This window comes from Theropithecus gelada, chromosome 7b (genome assembly GCF_003255815.1).
Source record: "Theropithecus gelada isolate Dixy chromosome 7b, Tgel_1.0, whole genome shotgun sequence".
NCBI classification, from domain to species: Eukaryota; Metazoa; Chordata; class Mammalia; order Primates; family Cercopithecidae; genus Theropithecus; species Theropithecus gelada.
This window is the reverse complement of record NC_037675.1, coordinates 21,775,518-21,790,815: the sequence shown is the minus strand read 5'-3', so window position 1 is coordinate 21,790,815 and position 15,298 is coordinate 21,775,518. Positions and strand designations below refer to the sequence as shown.

Sequence of the window (15,298 nt, the reverse complement as noted above, 5' to 3'; positions counted from 1 at the left end):
ATCTTTGAAGCAGAGAGTGAGCATTCAACAGACACCAAATCTGCCGGCACCTTGATATTGAACTTCCCAGCCTCCAGAACTGTGGCAATGAATCTGGTTAAAATAAAAAGTTTTCTCAACACAAAAATATAAACCCTCATTTTACTCTTTAACTTCCAAATCTACTGAAGACTTTACCTAAGTTGGGGTGTGTGTAGCAGAATGGGGCAGGTATAAATAAGAGAGTTAAGAAAGGAGCTGGGTTTCAGGAATGGGGTCAACATGGGACCTCACATGCAAAAAGAGTATCCCGAAAGCAGAGCAGATCACAAGGACAAAAGCCTCACCAGAAATCTGCAGAAATATTAAAGGAGTTGGAGTTCTTCCATGTTACAATTTCAATTATGGCGCCATCTGGTGGCACATCTCACACACACTGTAGATACTGGAGGTTTTAACATCATCATCATTTAAGACAAGGGTCTCGCTCTGCCATTCAGGCTGGAGTGCAGGGGCACAATCATAGTTCACTGCAGTCTCAACTTCCTGAGCTCAAGTGATCCTCCCACGTCAGCCTCCCAAGTAGCTGGTACCACAGGCATGAACTACCACGCCAGCTCATTTCTTTCTTTCTCCTTCCTTCCTTCCTTCTTTCCTTCCTTCCTTCCTTCTTTCTTTCTTTCTTTCCTTCTTTCTCTCTCTTCTTTCTTTCTTTCTCTTTCTCTCTCTTTCCCTCTTTCTTTCTCTTTCTTCTTTCTTACTCTTTCTTTCTTTCTTTCTCTCTCTTTTCCTGTCTTTCTTTCTGTCTTTCTTTCTTTCTTTCTTCTTTCTATCTCTCTCTTTCTTTCTTTCTTCCTTTCTTTCTTTCTTCCTTTCTTCCTTTCTTTCTTCTCTTTCTTTTTTTCTTGTAGAGACAGAATCTTCCTGTTACCCAGGTTGGTCTCAAACTCCTGGGCTCAGGTGATCTGCCCACCTTCACCTCCCAAAGTGCTGGGATTACAGGTGTGAGTCACTGCACTGGCCAGTTTTAATATTTTTGAGAAATTGATTAATAAAAGAGAAAATACTGGACCTACCATAAATTCAGCCCCTACCATGTGCTTAGAATTGTATGTGTGTATATAATTTTAACAACATTGAGTTATCTTTACCTTAAAGAGAAATTTATTGGTCAAAGTCTACAAAATTGGTTTTATTTGTTTGCAAGGTCCATTCTCTGCACATACTCAACTGTCTCCATAATTATTTGAAGATTGTAATTTAAAAACACAAAGTGAAAGAAACATCACAAAGTAGAGAATAGAGGATAAAAGCATTAATAACCTCTAGTTATTAATAACCTCTAGTATTCTAAGTTATTTGGGGAACTATTGTTTTCAAAACAAACAAATAAAAACTTGTAAAAGGAAACCAAAAAAGAACAAATACTCGAAAATATATAAAATGTCAGGACTGGAAGAATTAGTATTAGGTTCAAAAGATAAAGTCAAAGAAATGACTTCCAAATGAGAAAAACAGAAGAAAAGATAATATAGTAGAGCAATCCAAGAGATTCAATATTTGACTAATAGAGTTCCAGGAAAAGAGGAGAGAGGGAAACAGAAGTAAATTTTTAACGTACCCGAAAATTTGAGTTTCCAAATTAACCCCACTCCCATCCCCAGTGCAGGATACAATGACTCATACCTAAGCACGTCACTGTGAAAATTGAGAACACAGACATATAAAGATTCTGTAAGCTTTCTAGGAGAATGAAAACATCATTTACAAAGATTCAAAATGGCATCAGGCTTCTCAACAATAGAACTGGATGATAGATGACTCTAAAGCAATGCGGTTTCACAATTCTGCAGAGGAATTGTAACTCTGTAATTCCATACTTAGGCAAATTATCAATCAAATCAGAGAATAGAATAAATACATTTTCAGATACGGAAGAACACACAAAATGTACCTCCCAAGCACACTTTCTTATGAATGTACTTGGGGATATGCTCCAAAAAAATTAGGAATAAACAGAGAAGAGTAGACCAAAGAAAAGGAAAACATGGGATCTGGGTAACACTGATTACAGGATTATAGCTGCAGAGCAGACTTATTGAGGCAGAGGCTGAAGGACAAAAATCTCTAGGAAAAACGCAAGTACCTAATGGGAAAGACAACTTTATTGAGAAGATAGATGAGTTTGAGGATACACAGCTTGCACAATTTTCTTACAGTGTAAGAAAATTAAAAAGGTAACAATAGGCCGAGTGCAGTGGCTCCTGCCTGTAATCCCAGCACTTTGGGAGGCTGAGGCAGGGGGAATCATGAGGTCAAGAGATTGAGCCCATCCTGGCCAACATGGTGACACCCTGCCTCTACTAAAAATACAAAAATTAGCCGGGCATGGTGGTGGGCGCCTGTAGTCCCAGCTACTCGGGAGGCTGAGGCAGGAGAATCGCTTGAACTTGGGAAGCAGAGATTCCGGTGAAGCAGAGATTGCGCCACTGCACTCCAGCCTGGCAACAAAGCGAGACTCCGTCTCAAAAAAAAAAAAAAAAAAAAGGGAAACACATAATGTTATTTTAAGCTGTATGGTGTTATTGGACTTCCAGAAAACATTGTTTGGATATTTCGAATAATGTAGACAGTTTTCTGCATGCTTCCTGACAAGTGAGGAGACTTGTGGTCTGGTTCTTAGACTTCCCTAGCAGCATGGCCCCCAAATGCCAGTCTCCACTCCCACCTTAAAAGAAGGAATCAAGACTACCTCCTGCTCTGAGACTGGAGGAGACATCAGTCTCTGTAGGCTTGCCAGAGAAGGGAGAAAAAGAACAGCAAGAAGCAATTGAACATGTTGATGAAGTACAAAAAGAAGTAGACTTAATGAACAAGCCAGTGAGGAGATTTTGAAAGTAGAACAGAAATAATAAAAATGCCTCCAAGCATTTTTTCAGAAGAGGTCAAAATTGATTGTCAAGATCCCAAATTTTGGGGCAACAACATTTGTCAATCATCTCCAAGTGTCTGCACTGCTTGGGGAGGAGGGCAAAGAGGCACTGCATTATTTGATCAGAGTTGAAATGACAGAATTTGAAAATATTAAATTAGATTACAGAACAGATTTTTATTTTGATGAAAATGCTTACTTTGAAAACAAAGTTCTCTCCAAAGAATTTCATCTGAATAAGAGTGGTGATCCATCTGCAAAGTCCACTGAAATCAAATGGAAATTTGGAAAAAGTTTGACGAAATACTGAGGTCAGATGCAGAATAAAGTCAGCAGGAAGAGGCAGCATGAGGCACCAGAGAGCTTCTCTACCTGGTTTACTGACCATTCTGATGAAGGTGCTGATGAGTTAGGAGAGGTCATCAAAGATGATATTTGGCCAAACCCATTATAGTACTACTTGGTTCCCAATATGGATGATGGAGAAGGAGAAGACGATGATGATGAGGAGGAGGAGGAAGAATTAGAAGATACTGAAGAAGAAGATGAGGATGAAAGTGAAGAAGATGAGGATGGTGATGAAGAAGAAGGAGAGGAGGATGGAGAAGATGACTAATAGAACACTGATGGCTTCCAACCTTCCTTTTAAAGAAATTTTCTCCAGTTCCTGGGAGCAAGTTGCAGTCTTCCCCCTGCCCCACCCCGCTTCTTGTGCTCAGTAACCCTGTTCTTGTGGTCCCTTTTCTCTACTACATGGTTTTCAACATTTTGGGGGGAAATACCTTGAGCAGAATACAATGGGAGAAGAGCCTCTATCCCCTTTCTATTCTAAATTCACTTTTATCCCTTCCTGTGTGAGCAAAAACTGTATAGAATCAACACCACTGAGCTCTGTTGGAAAAAAGAAAAACCTGCTCCTTTTGCTCTGCTGGAAGCTGGAGGGTGCGAGGGCCCTGCATGGCAGTGCACAGAAGTCTAGCTTCTTTCCTACTTTCTGAATATATTGGGCTCAGAGAGTACACTGTGTCTCTATGTGAATGTGGACAGTTAGCATTTACCAACACGTATCTGTCTACTTTCTTTCGTTTAAAAAAAGAAAAAAAAAAAAGCTTTTAAAAAATGGGGTTTTAGAAGGTCAGCAAAGGGTGGTTTTGACATGTTTGGCCAGGTTAAGTGGGCATTTTGACAGCATGGCTTCCCCTTTGGGCTGTTTGTGATGTTTGACAGATGTCCTTGCAGTTTAAGATGACACTTTTAAAATTCTCTTCTCATGATGACCTGAGCCCTACCCCTCAATGGGAGAATCAGCAGAACCTGTAGGATCTTATTTGGAATTGACATTCTTGATTGTAATTTTGTTCCTGTTTATTTTTAAATTTTCTTTTTGTTTCACTGAAAAGAAAAGATGATGCTCAGTTTTAAATGTTAAAAGTGTACAAGTTGCTTTGTTACAATAAAACTAAATGTATACACACAAAAATTAAAAACTAAACATAAAATAACATAGGCTGGGCACAGTGGCTCACATCTGTAATCCCAGCACTTTGGGAGGCTGAGCGGGGAGGATCGCTTGAGCACAGGAGTTTGACCAGTGTGGGCAACATGGCAAAACCATGTCTCCACAAAAAAACACAAAAAATAGCCTGGAGTGGTGGCACATGCCTATAGTCCCAGCTACTTGGGAGGATGAGGTGGGAGGATCACTGGAGCTGGGGAGGTGGAGGTTGCAGTGAGTTGAGATCTCACTACTATGCTCCAGCCTGGATGACAGAGTGAAACCCTGTCTCAAAATTAAATAAATAATAAAAGAATATAAATATTTTGTATCAATTTTCAACTTTTATAGTCAGTAAATTTAAGTCTTAATTTTGGTTACAGAATTAAATATTAATATTAACAGTCAAGTCAATGTAAAAGTAAAGTATAGTTAACTGAAGGTGGGACACAGAGGAAAAGAGAGTAGAGGAAAAGAGAGTGAAGGAAAAGATAAGGATGCTAATATTCTTATTTTACAAAGTAGGAACTCAAAATACACAGTGCCTACCTGAAAAAGATATTAAAATGATTAGTATAGTATTAAGTTAGCAAAGTAAACAAGAGAACTGAAATATAGCTATATTAGGAGTAGAAGAGGGGAGGGAGGTGGAGTTCAGCTAAACCTTAATATGTTATAAAGTCAACAGACCTTTGATGAATTAGTGAGTAGAGGACACCTTCCCTAGAGATACTGAGGCAAGAGGTAATAGTGCCTCTTAGGACTTGGAATGGAGTCAAACAGTGGTGGGGGGAAACAAATTCCACTAGAGGGAATTTGTGTGAGGGAAAACAGCCTGCAATTTATTTATTTATTTATTTATTTATTTATTTATTTATTTAAGACAGAGTCTTGCTCTGTCGCCCAAGCTGGAGTGCAGGGGCGCGATCTCAGCTCACTGCAACCTCTGCCTCCTGGGTTCAAGCAATTCTCCCGCCTCAGCCTCCAAGTAGCTGGGATTACAGGCAGTCACCACCACGCCCGGCTAATTTTTGTATTTTTAGTAGAGATGGGATGTCACCATGTTGGCTGGGCTGGTCTCGAACTCCTGACCTTGTGATCCACCCGCCTCAGCCTCCCAAAGTGTTGGGATTACAGGCATGAGCCACAGCGCGTGGCCCAAATTACTTTTGCTTGGAAATCACCTTAATGTTCAAAAGAGGGAATACTTAAATAATTATCACATTACATTAATAGAATAAAATATATCTAGTAAAACTTTTTAATGACTACTCAACAATGTGGAAAATTCTATTATATAACAGAATTTTCAAAAGATATAAGTCCTCTTTCCCTTCCTTCCCTTTCTAAACAATTTAGTCCTAAAGCCACCAGGTGGGGTAGAGCAAGGTCATAGACATTGATGAGGAGGGGCCGTCTGGCATGGGAATAAGAAGTCAGAACCCAAGAAAGATGAAGATGTGTCCATGGTGGGGGATGTCTGAGGGGGCTGAGAGAGGAACCCAGCTGGCAGAGTCACAGCCTGAGCAAGTAAAGGAGACATCCACTCAGAGGGGTTGCCTAGTGTGAGATATCCAGGCCCAAATGGCGGACACCTATGTAGAGGGGCAGCCCTGGCACAGAGTGTCAGAGCCAGAGTGGGTAAAGGGCATCCACATGGGAGGGGGAACGACAGCAGCAAGGTGAGATTGGTTACATACTGAAGATGGATGGAATAAGCAACTATATTAAAGAATATGGGAGAAGAAATGTACAAATCAAAAAGTTATAAATGAGAAAATTAAGATACAAATATGGAAAGAGAAAACCTAATATGAGGTTGTGGGGTTGGATTTGAATTGAGATATTGGTATAAATGTATGATTTTCAATATAGTTACATAAAGAAAATACATGTGAGTATGGCTGCTGCACTTAGGCCCTTGAATCGAGCTCTTCTGCAAGTACTGCAGATTTCAGTGTATCCTGGGGTGGGAGGTTCCAGCTCTGCCTGTGGCTGCTAACAGATACCTACTTACAGATAGTATTGTGAAATTAAAAGAATTTCAGCATAAGAAGGTGGCTGTTGCATGTAATCTTCCTGGCACTAAAGAAACCTATTTTAGAAATTTGGAAGAAAAATTGACAAGCTCATCTTGAAGGAGGAGTCGATAACCTTACTTCATTTGTGTGGGTCCCAGGACCATGTGAAGCTGGCTAAAAATGTCATTTACAGGTACCATGCAGAGAACGGAAATATCACTTTGGAGGAGTATAAGTTTGGACCATTTGTCATAAGTCTGTGTTATGGGTTGGATCTTCAGGAGCTCATGAAAGACCAGCATTTATGAGGTTCCTTCTCAGAGTCCACATCATTCAATATTTTGATGGATATGTTAGTTGTCAAAGGCAAATATAAAAGTGCTTTGGAAGTATTGATAGAGATGAAAAATCAAAGTGTGAAATTCACCAAAGATACCTATGTTCTTACTTTTGCAGTTTGCTACAAACTGAATAGCCCTGAGTCTTTCAAAATCTGTTCTACATTAAGAGAAGAAGCCCTACTCAAAGGACAGGTTCTCTCCAGGAAAGCATCCCATTTCTTTGTGGCGTGAACTCTGAATCAGAACCAGGTGGCAAAAGCTATGTCCATTTTTTTCTCAAATCATGAATCCAGAAAGCATAGCCTGCACTAATTTAACTATTATAATCTATGTCCAGTCAAATAATGTTGGAAACCCTGATAGAGATACTAAAAAATGCTGCAGAAGGAAATTTATTAAAATTTGTTAAAAGACATGAATTCTCAGAGGAAGTGCTGGCCAAAGTGAAGGAAAAGTGAAGGATGTGCCTGCCCTTGTGGCCAGATTTAATGAGATCTATGGGAAACTGCACATCAGTGGCCAGGTCACCACTTGTACTTTGGGTGCTCTGCTCTGCCAGACTCCCAGGGACAGGAAATCCCATATGTTGCTATTAAACAAGAGGATGATGACCCATCGTACCTTCCAATCACTCAACCAGTCCTTTCTGGCTGAGTAATAATCCTCATTTCAGTCCACCTGTGGATCTGAAGGGCCTGCTTCTAGTGAGTTACTGCCTTCCCTAAGAAGCAGGCATTGCCCTTCAGTAGCCGCTGTGCTGACACTTGGCCTCCTCTTGAAATTCCCAGGTTCACTGAATGGTGGCATGTTGATCTCTGAGAAGTTATGTTGCACTACTGTGAAGGTCTACATGCAAGCACAGTTCCCTCAGAAAGGAGCTTCCCTTGTACATTGCTGAGGATCCTTGAAGGAACATGGTCGGTCTCCAGTCCAGCTTCCAGCACCAGAATGGAATGCAGCAAGCACCATCAGGAATGAATTTCACTACAAGTGTGGTTACTCTGATTTTCAAGGGAGTAATTACTTGTAAATTACATCCCTGCTGAATTCAAGAGGTCTGAAACCCTATTCTATCATGTTAGAAAATAGCCCAGGATTTCCTCACTGCTCTGCCATCATATATTTCTATGACTTGAACCCTCATTTTTCCATACGCAAAACAATAATGCCTATGCGTAGCTGCATATAGATTTGAAATCTTTATTCAAGGTTCAGAAGGATCAGATTTTCTCAAAAATAAGAGAAATAAAAAAGGTTCATAAGAAAAAAAAAAAGAAAGAAAAGAAAAGAAAAAAGAGAAAATACATGCAAATACATGTGAGTGTGAGTGTGTGTGTGATTGGCTATTTGCCACATTCCCAACTATGTCCACTGAGACAGCCTTAGAGCTCTCTCACCCCATCAGCAATGAGCACTACCTAGCACCCAGATCCAGGTTGCAAAATACTGTTCATCACTAAACACAACCAGCTCACCTTAGAAAAACGACTGGTTCCAGGAGAAGGAAAGTATAAAATGAGCTTGGGCCATCTTGTAGTTTCTAAAAGCAAAGAACTACCTAAATAATGATGGGGAGGTTGGGCATGGTGGCTCATGCCTGTAATTTCAGAACTTTGGGAGGCCGAGTTCAGAGACCAGCCTGTGCAACATAGTGAGACATTGTCTCTACAGAAAAAGAAAAGAAAAGAAAGAAAAAAGAAAGAAAGAAAAGAAAAGAAAGAAAACATTAGCTGGGCATGGTCATGCGCACCTGTAGTCTCAGCTACTCAAGAGGGTGAGGTGGGAGCACTGCTTGAGCCCAGGAGTTTGAAAGCAGTGAGCCATGATCACACCCCTGTATTCCAGCCTGGACAACAGAGCAAAGAGAAGAAGAAGAAGAGAGAAGGAAGAAGAAGAAAAGGAGGAAGAAGAAGGAGGAGAAGGAGAAGAAGAGGAGGAGGAGGAGGAGGAGGAGGAGGAATAGGGATACATCAAAAACACATAGAAGCCCTATAAAACAGCTTCCACTGGCTAATCTGGGACAAATTATAACTCAGTGAATAAAATAGAAACCATGAATCCATACTTATATAAATAAATGGATACTTTTAAAATACAATAAGGATTTAAATACCTACATAGTTTTCTTTTCCTCCTCCTCCTCCTCCTCCTTCTTCCTCTTCTTCTCCTTCTCCTTCTCCCTCCTTCCTACTGCCTCCTCCTCCTTCTCCTTCTTTTTGAGATGGAGTCTTGCTCTGTCACCCAGTTTGGAGTGCAGTGAGGCAATCTCGACTCACAGTAACCTCCGCCTCCCAAGTTCAAGTGATTCTCCTGCCTCAGCATCCTGAGTAGCTGCAACTACAGGTGCCTGCCATCACGCCCAGCTAATATTTATAATTTTAGTAGAGACGAGGTTTTGCCATGTTGGCCAGGCTGGTCTCAAACTCCTGATCTCAGTTGATCTGCACCCTCTCCCAAACCCCCAGCCTCCCAAAGTGTTGGGATTACAGACCTGAACCACCGGGCCCAGCTGAAATACTTACATAGTTTCAAAATGCATCCACTACAAAATACTGAGTAGTTCCAAAGAGAAAAATAATAACTTCAGTAGAGAAGGCTGGCAGATTTCATTTTAATCAGGTGAACAAAGTAAACATAATCAAAAATGGCTTAAATTGAAATTGAATTGAAACTTAGAGGATGCAGTGGGAAGAACATGCACCATTTTTGTGACACCTCTGCCAAAGATGGAGAATCTAAATCTAATCAGGACAAACCCACATTGAGAGACACTCTACAAAATAACTGGACTGGAATCTTCAAAAGAGTCAAAGTCATGAATCTAAGAAAGCCTACGGAACTGTATGATACCCAACGAGAATAAAGAGACATGACTACTAAATGAAACACATGATTCTGATTGGATCTTTTTGCTCTAAAGAACATTATTGAGACAAATAGTAAAATTTGAGTAGAGTCTGAGTTAGATGGTAGCATAATGTAAATGTTAACAGTAATGTCCTGATTTTGATAGTTATATATGAGAATATCCTTGTTACAAGAAAGGCACACCAAAGTATTCAGGAGTGGAGGCGCATTCAGTAACTTATTCTCAAACGGTTCCGGAATTAAAAAAGAGTTACTTGTGTTGTACTTGCAGTTTTTCTGTGAGATTGATGTTACTTCAAACGTTTAAAATTACAGTTGAGAATGATACAGCAACCCTGTAAATCATATTTGATTCCAATTTTTTTTAACATATACATGTTTGTATGTATATTTGCACATAGAAAACTAAAAGTATGCACCTAAATATTAAGGGTGATTAATCTTTGTTTTTGTTTTTTTTTTTTTTGTTTTTTTTTTTTTGAGACGGAGTCTCGCTCTGTAGCCCAGGCTAGAGTGCAGTGGCCGGATCTCAGCTCACTGCAAGCTCCGCCTCCCGGGTTCACGCCATTCTCCGGCCTCAGCCTCCTGAGTAGCTGGGACTACAGACGCCCGCCACCTCGCCCGGCTAGTTTTTTGTATTTCTTAATAGAGACGGGGTTTCACCATGTTAGCCAGGATGGTCTCGATCTCCTGACCTCGTGATCCGCCCGTCTCGGCCTCCCAAAGTGCTGGGATTACAGGCTTGAGCCACCGCGCCCGGCCAAGGGTGATTAATCTTAAATAGTGTGACTACATTTGACCATGACTTTGTCCTTTTTCGTCTGTATTTTCCTAATTTTTTACAATGAATTGTATTGCTCTTTTTAGTCATTAAATCACTAGGAAAAACATTAGAAAATACAAATAAATTTGAAAATAATGAATTAATTAAAATTGCTCTAAATCTCATCACTGAAAGTTAACCACCGATGACATTTTGACATCTATGCTTCCAGGATTTTTTACATGCATATATATATGCATGTATAAGAAAGTTAAATATACATTAGAAAAAATATATATAGAACTTTATTTACAAAGGTAGGCATGTATTTTCACAAAATGAAACCGTAATAAATACACCATAAATTTTTTTCACTGAATTCATCTACATTCTTTCATGTCAACAAATTTAGGCCTTTATTATCCCTTTAGGGATTGAATACTATTTCATTGTTAAACTACTATTTATTTAAATAATCCCTGATGTTGGACACTTAGAATTTTTTTACTTTTACCATTATAAATCATGCTATGATGAACATTCTTATTCATACAACTTTATGCATTTGCCAAATTGATTCCTTAGGATAAATTATGAAAAGTAAAATCCTGGGGCCAAAGATTTAAAAAATATATATTAAGCACTTTTGCTGCATATTATCAAATTGCCCTCTAGGAAGCGTATGTATCAGCATGTATTCTTACCAGCCTAGTACCTTAACCCATGACAACGTTAAATAGTGTCTCTTTTCTATGTGAGGAACTTAAAATAATCAGAATAAGCAGTAATCTTTAATATTCCTGGAGATAACTGGATAAGCAAATACATTTCATAAGCTTATAAATGTCCTAAAATGATAAACAGTCTATGGTTTTTAACTAAGTTAGTAGGTCAATTATTAGCCTGGGGATGGGGAAGGGGAGAGGAAGTAAAATAATTCTTTAGTTACTAGATAAAGAAAAAATGATATAAGTGGAGAGATGGAAAAAACACTACAATGAGCCATTCCAGACCAGAAAATCTTGCATTTCATAACTATATTATCTATTGCTGTGAAACAAATTACTCTAAAACTTAGCAGTTAAAGCAACAAATATGTATCATGTTGCAGTTTCTAAAGGTCAAGAGTTTAGAAGAAGGTTAACTGATAGGTTCTGGTTCAGGGTCTCCCATAAGCTTGCAGTAAAAATGTCAGCTAGGGCTGCAGTCATCTGAAGGTTTGACTGGGGTTAGAGGAGCTGCTTGCAAGATGGCTCACCCACATGACCTTTGGGAGGAGGTCTTAATTCCTTCCTGGTGTTGGCAGAAGACCTCAATTCCCACATGGGTCTCTCCATTGTGCTGCTTGAGTGTTCTCATGATGTGGCACCTAGCTTACCCCCAGAGCAAGTGATGTGAGCTTAAGAGCAAGGAGAAAGCCAAATCCTTTTTTGGACTTATTTCAGAAGAGGCATGCCATCACTTTGATCACATTCTGTTTATTGGAAGTGAATTCATTTCTAGCAGATTCTCTCACTGAGTTCAGTCACACTGAAGGAGAGAGAGACTAAGCTCACCTTTTGAAGGGAAGAGCATTAGTGACGGTGTGGACACATTTTAAGGCCACCATAATAGCTAAAAAACATGAAGCTCTCATCAAGAGCTTCTGTAGTCTCAGATGTTGATGACAGATGGCCAACTAACCACAGATCAAGAAAGGTCAGGTGCAGTGGCTCACTCTTGTAATCCTAGCACTTTGGGAGGCCAAGACAACAGGATCGCTTGAGGCCAGGAGTTTAAGGCCAGCCTAGGCAATATAGAAAGCCCCCCATCTCTAAAAGATTTTTTTTTTTTTTTCTTGAGACTGAGTTTCGCTCTTGTCGCCCAGGCTGGAATGCAGTGGTGCGATCTTGGCTCACTGCAGCCTGCGCCTCGGGGGTTCAAGCGATTCTCCTGCCTCAGCCTCCCAAGTAGCTGGGATTACAGGCATGTGCCACCACGCATGGTTAATTGTTTTGTATTTTTAGTAGAGACAGGGTTTCGCCATGTTGGCCAGGCTGGTCTTGAACTCCTGACTTCAGGTGATCCTCCTGCCTTGGCCTTCCAAAATGCTGGGATTATAGGCATGAGTTACCATGCCCAGGCTAAAACATTTTTTAAATTTAGATTTAGAAAAAGGAAGTTGGAAACATAGTGTAATGAAAACATCACTGATTCAGGGACCAGAATATTTGGACCAGGGAAGAGCAAGTCATGGCCGGGCACAGTGGCACTGTAATCCCAGCACTTTGGGAGGCCAAGGCAGGCAGATCACCTGAGGTCAGGAGTTCAAGAACAGTTTGGCTAACATGGTGAAAGCCCGTCTCTACTGAAAATGCAAAAATTAGCCTGGCGTGGTGGCAGGTGCCTGTAATCCCAGCTACTCGGAAGGCTGAGGCATGAGAATCGCTTGAACCAGGGAGGCAGAGGTTGCAATGAACTGAGATTGTGCCACTGCACTCCAGCCTGGGCAACACAGCGAGACTCTATAAAAAAAAAAAAAAAGGCATATTAGTCAATGTATGAGAATAGGCTACGTAAAAAAAAAAAAAAAGAAAAAAAAATTGTGAATTCAACTAGATATACACACATTGAACACCTACAATGCACAAGGCATTGTGTTAGTTCTACTGGGTATAACCAGAGAAGTTACCTAAGATAAGCTAGTAAATGTTAGAACTACAATTTTAATGTAGTTCTGGAATCTTCAATCGAAGTTACTTACCTAAGATAAGCTAGTAAATGTTAGAAGTACAATTTCAATGAAAGTTCTGGAACTTTCAGTTGAAGTTCCAGATTCCATGTGCTTAACCTTATGCTATCCTAACATTCTAGAGTCTACCCTGCCCACCTGCCTGAACTGATCTCCAACCTGGGCCCTTGACCTTCAGCTCTTGGAGGGCTTCAAGAAAAATGAATTCCCTATTCCTTCCTTAGAGCATGTTCTTGAGTTAGTGATTTATTGAAGGAGTGCTCTTAGGAGAAACCTGTACGTAAAAAGCTAAACAAAGAAGTGATTTTAGCTAAAGGTTCGTCTCAAGCCTGACCCCATGGGGAGCTCTAAAACATGACAGATGCCATAAGATTGAGGTAAGAGGTCTAAGTTCTTACACATCCATATCAGCCAGTCATTGGCTGTGGGCTACTCCTGGGGAAGGACATAACCTTTTAGGCATTGTCAACAAGGAGACCCCCATAGGCTGGAGGCTATGCTCTGGAGAAGAATGCACCTGTGAATTTTTGACAGGGAACAGTCAGCAGCTGCGGGATGGCTGCACCTCCCTGGTAAGGGAGATCTGTATGTATCAACTGTTCTCAACCTTACAAATATATCATTTTAACCCCAGTCTTCTAATACGGTTGCTTGCTGTATGTTTGGTCCTTAGCTAGACCAGCTTTCCAGCGCAGTTCCCAGGGCTGGCTCTAATCACATCGCCTTCCTTCTTCCTATCACAATTTTCCCCTCTGGATCTCATTTGTGGATATGTTGCAAAGCCTGTTTCTTTTGTTTTGTTTTGTTTTAATGACTGTGTACTCAGTAAGTAGGTAGCACAGTGCCAAACGCATGCAAAAGCATTCATAGAATAAGGCTTATTTTGCTTTTTTCTCTTCTTCTTGTCACCTTATAAATGTGCTGAAGATTCCATTATTTGAAGTTAATAATTTTATATCCTTGTGTATAGGATTATGCAATAAGTTTAGAAGGATATAATTCCAAACACTAACCTCATGCTAGTGCTGGCGAGCTGACATTTTCAAACACTGGGATATCCCAGTACCTCCTGAAATCCTATTTCCATAGGTAAATGGACTATTAGGTCTCAACATGAGACTCACATTTCCCTCATTGCCCCTGTTGCTTAGCCTTAATACCACCATTTTCCTCTTCCCCTTACCTTTCCCCTAAATCCAAACTTTACCTGGTTTCTGAATCATAATTCTTATAAAGAATCAGCCCAGCTGCTCCTGGAAGTGACATCTCCGGGATGTGAACCACTTTCTGAAAACGAAGTGCAGCCCAGTGCAAAAATGTGAAGAGGAGAGAAAGGCAGGTCTACGGGTAGGATACAGGGAATGCAGGCAGGAACATCAACAAATTCCACACTAAATCAAAGCATTGCTGAAAATGACAGCAACTCTGTGCCCTGGAGTTCCTTTTGACCCCACCAGCAATGAATCTCTGCTGGATAACGTAACTTCATTCCATGGGAAGGAGAAGGCTTGAAAAGAACTAACTGAGTCTACCCTGCTTGGTAGACTGAGCACTTGAGGGAGGCAAGGAGGTGAGTTCTTGTCGAGGGCCTAATAAGGACATAACACATGAGACATTACCTTGGATACAGCCACAACCAGAGTTGCCTCTACTGTGTGTGGCCCTGGGCTAAATTTTTTTTGGCGGAAGGGTGAGGAAGAGGGCCCTATCTATATAAACTGTTTCATGTTTAAATATATTACAAAATTTATGAGCTCAAGTGAAGTATCATGATTTGTCAATGAAGTTTTAGAATAATGAGAAAAGAAGAGATACTATATATATTTCTATATTGTCCAATCAGTGTATATGGAGATTCTCTGGGGTGTCCAGATATCATCTCTTCCTGTTAAATCTAGGAATCATTTCTTCATGCTCTTTATTGTGAAAAGTACCATTCTTGAATAATTTCATGTCTCCAACCACAAGAAAAAAGTGTATAGCACTGCTACAGCTCTTCAAAACCTATTTAAATTGAAACAATTTGTATCTTCTTGCCTCTGTAGTTTCCTAGTGCCATTTAATGCCGGTTATAGTGTTACCCATGACAGGGAATTATCCACTGTATGGCCTAAATACCAACTCCCAATGACTCTCTCAAAGGTTACTTTATTACTTTACATTGTTGA

At 40.2% G+C, this 15,298-nt stretch overlaps 2 pseudogenes; both read left to right on the top strand.

Annotated features, from left to right (window-relative positions):
- Positions 1-2,652: 2,652 nt before the first annotated feature.
- Positions 2,653-3,527, top strand: LOC112629207 (annotated as a pseudogene).
- Positions 3,528-6,306: 2,779 nt separating this feature from the next.
- Positions 6,307-7,426, top strand: LOC112629286 (annotated as a pseudogene).
- Positions 7,427-15,298: the final 7,872 nt, after the last annotated feature.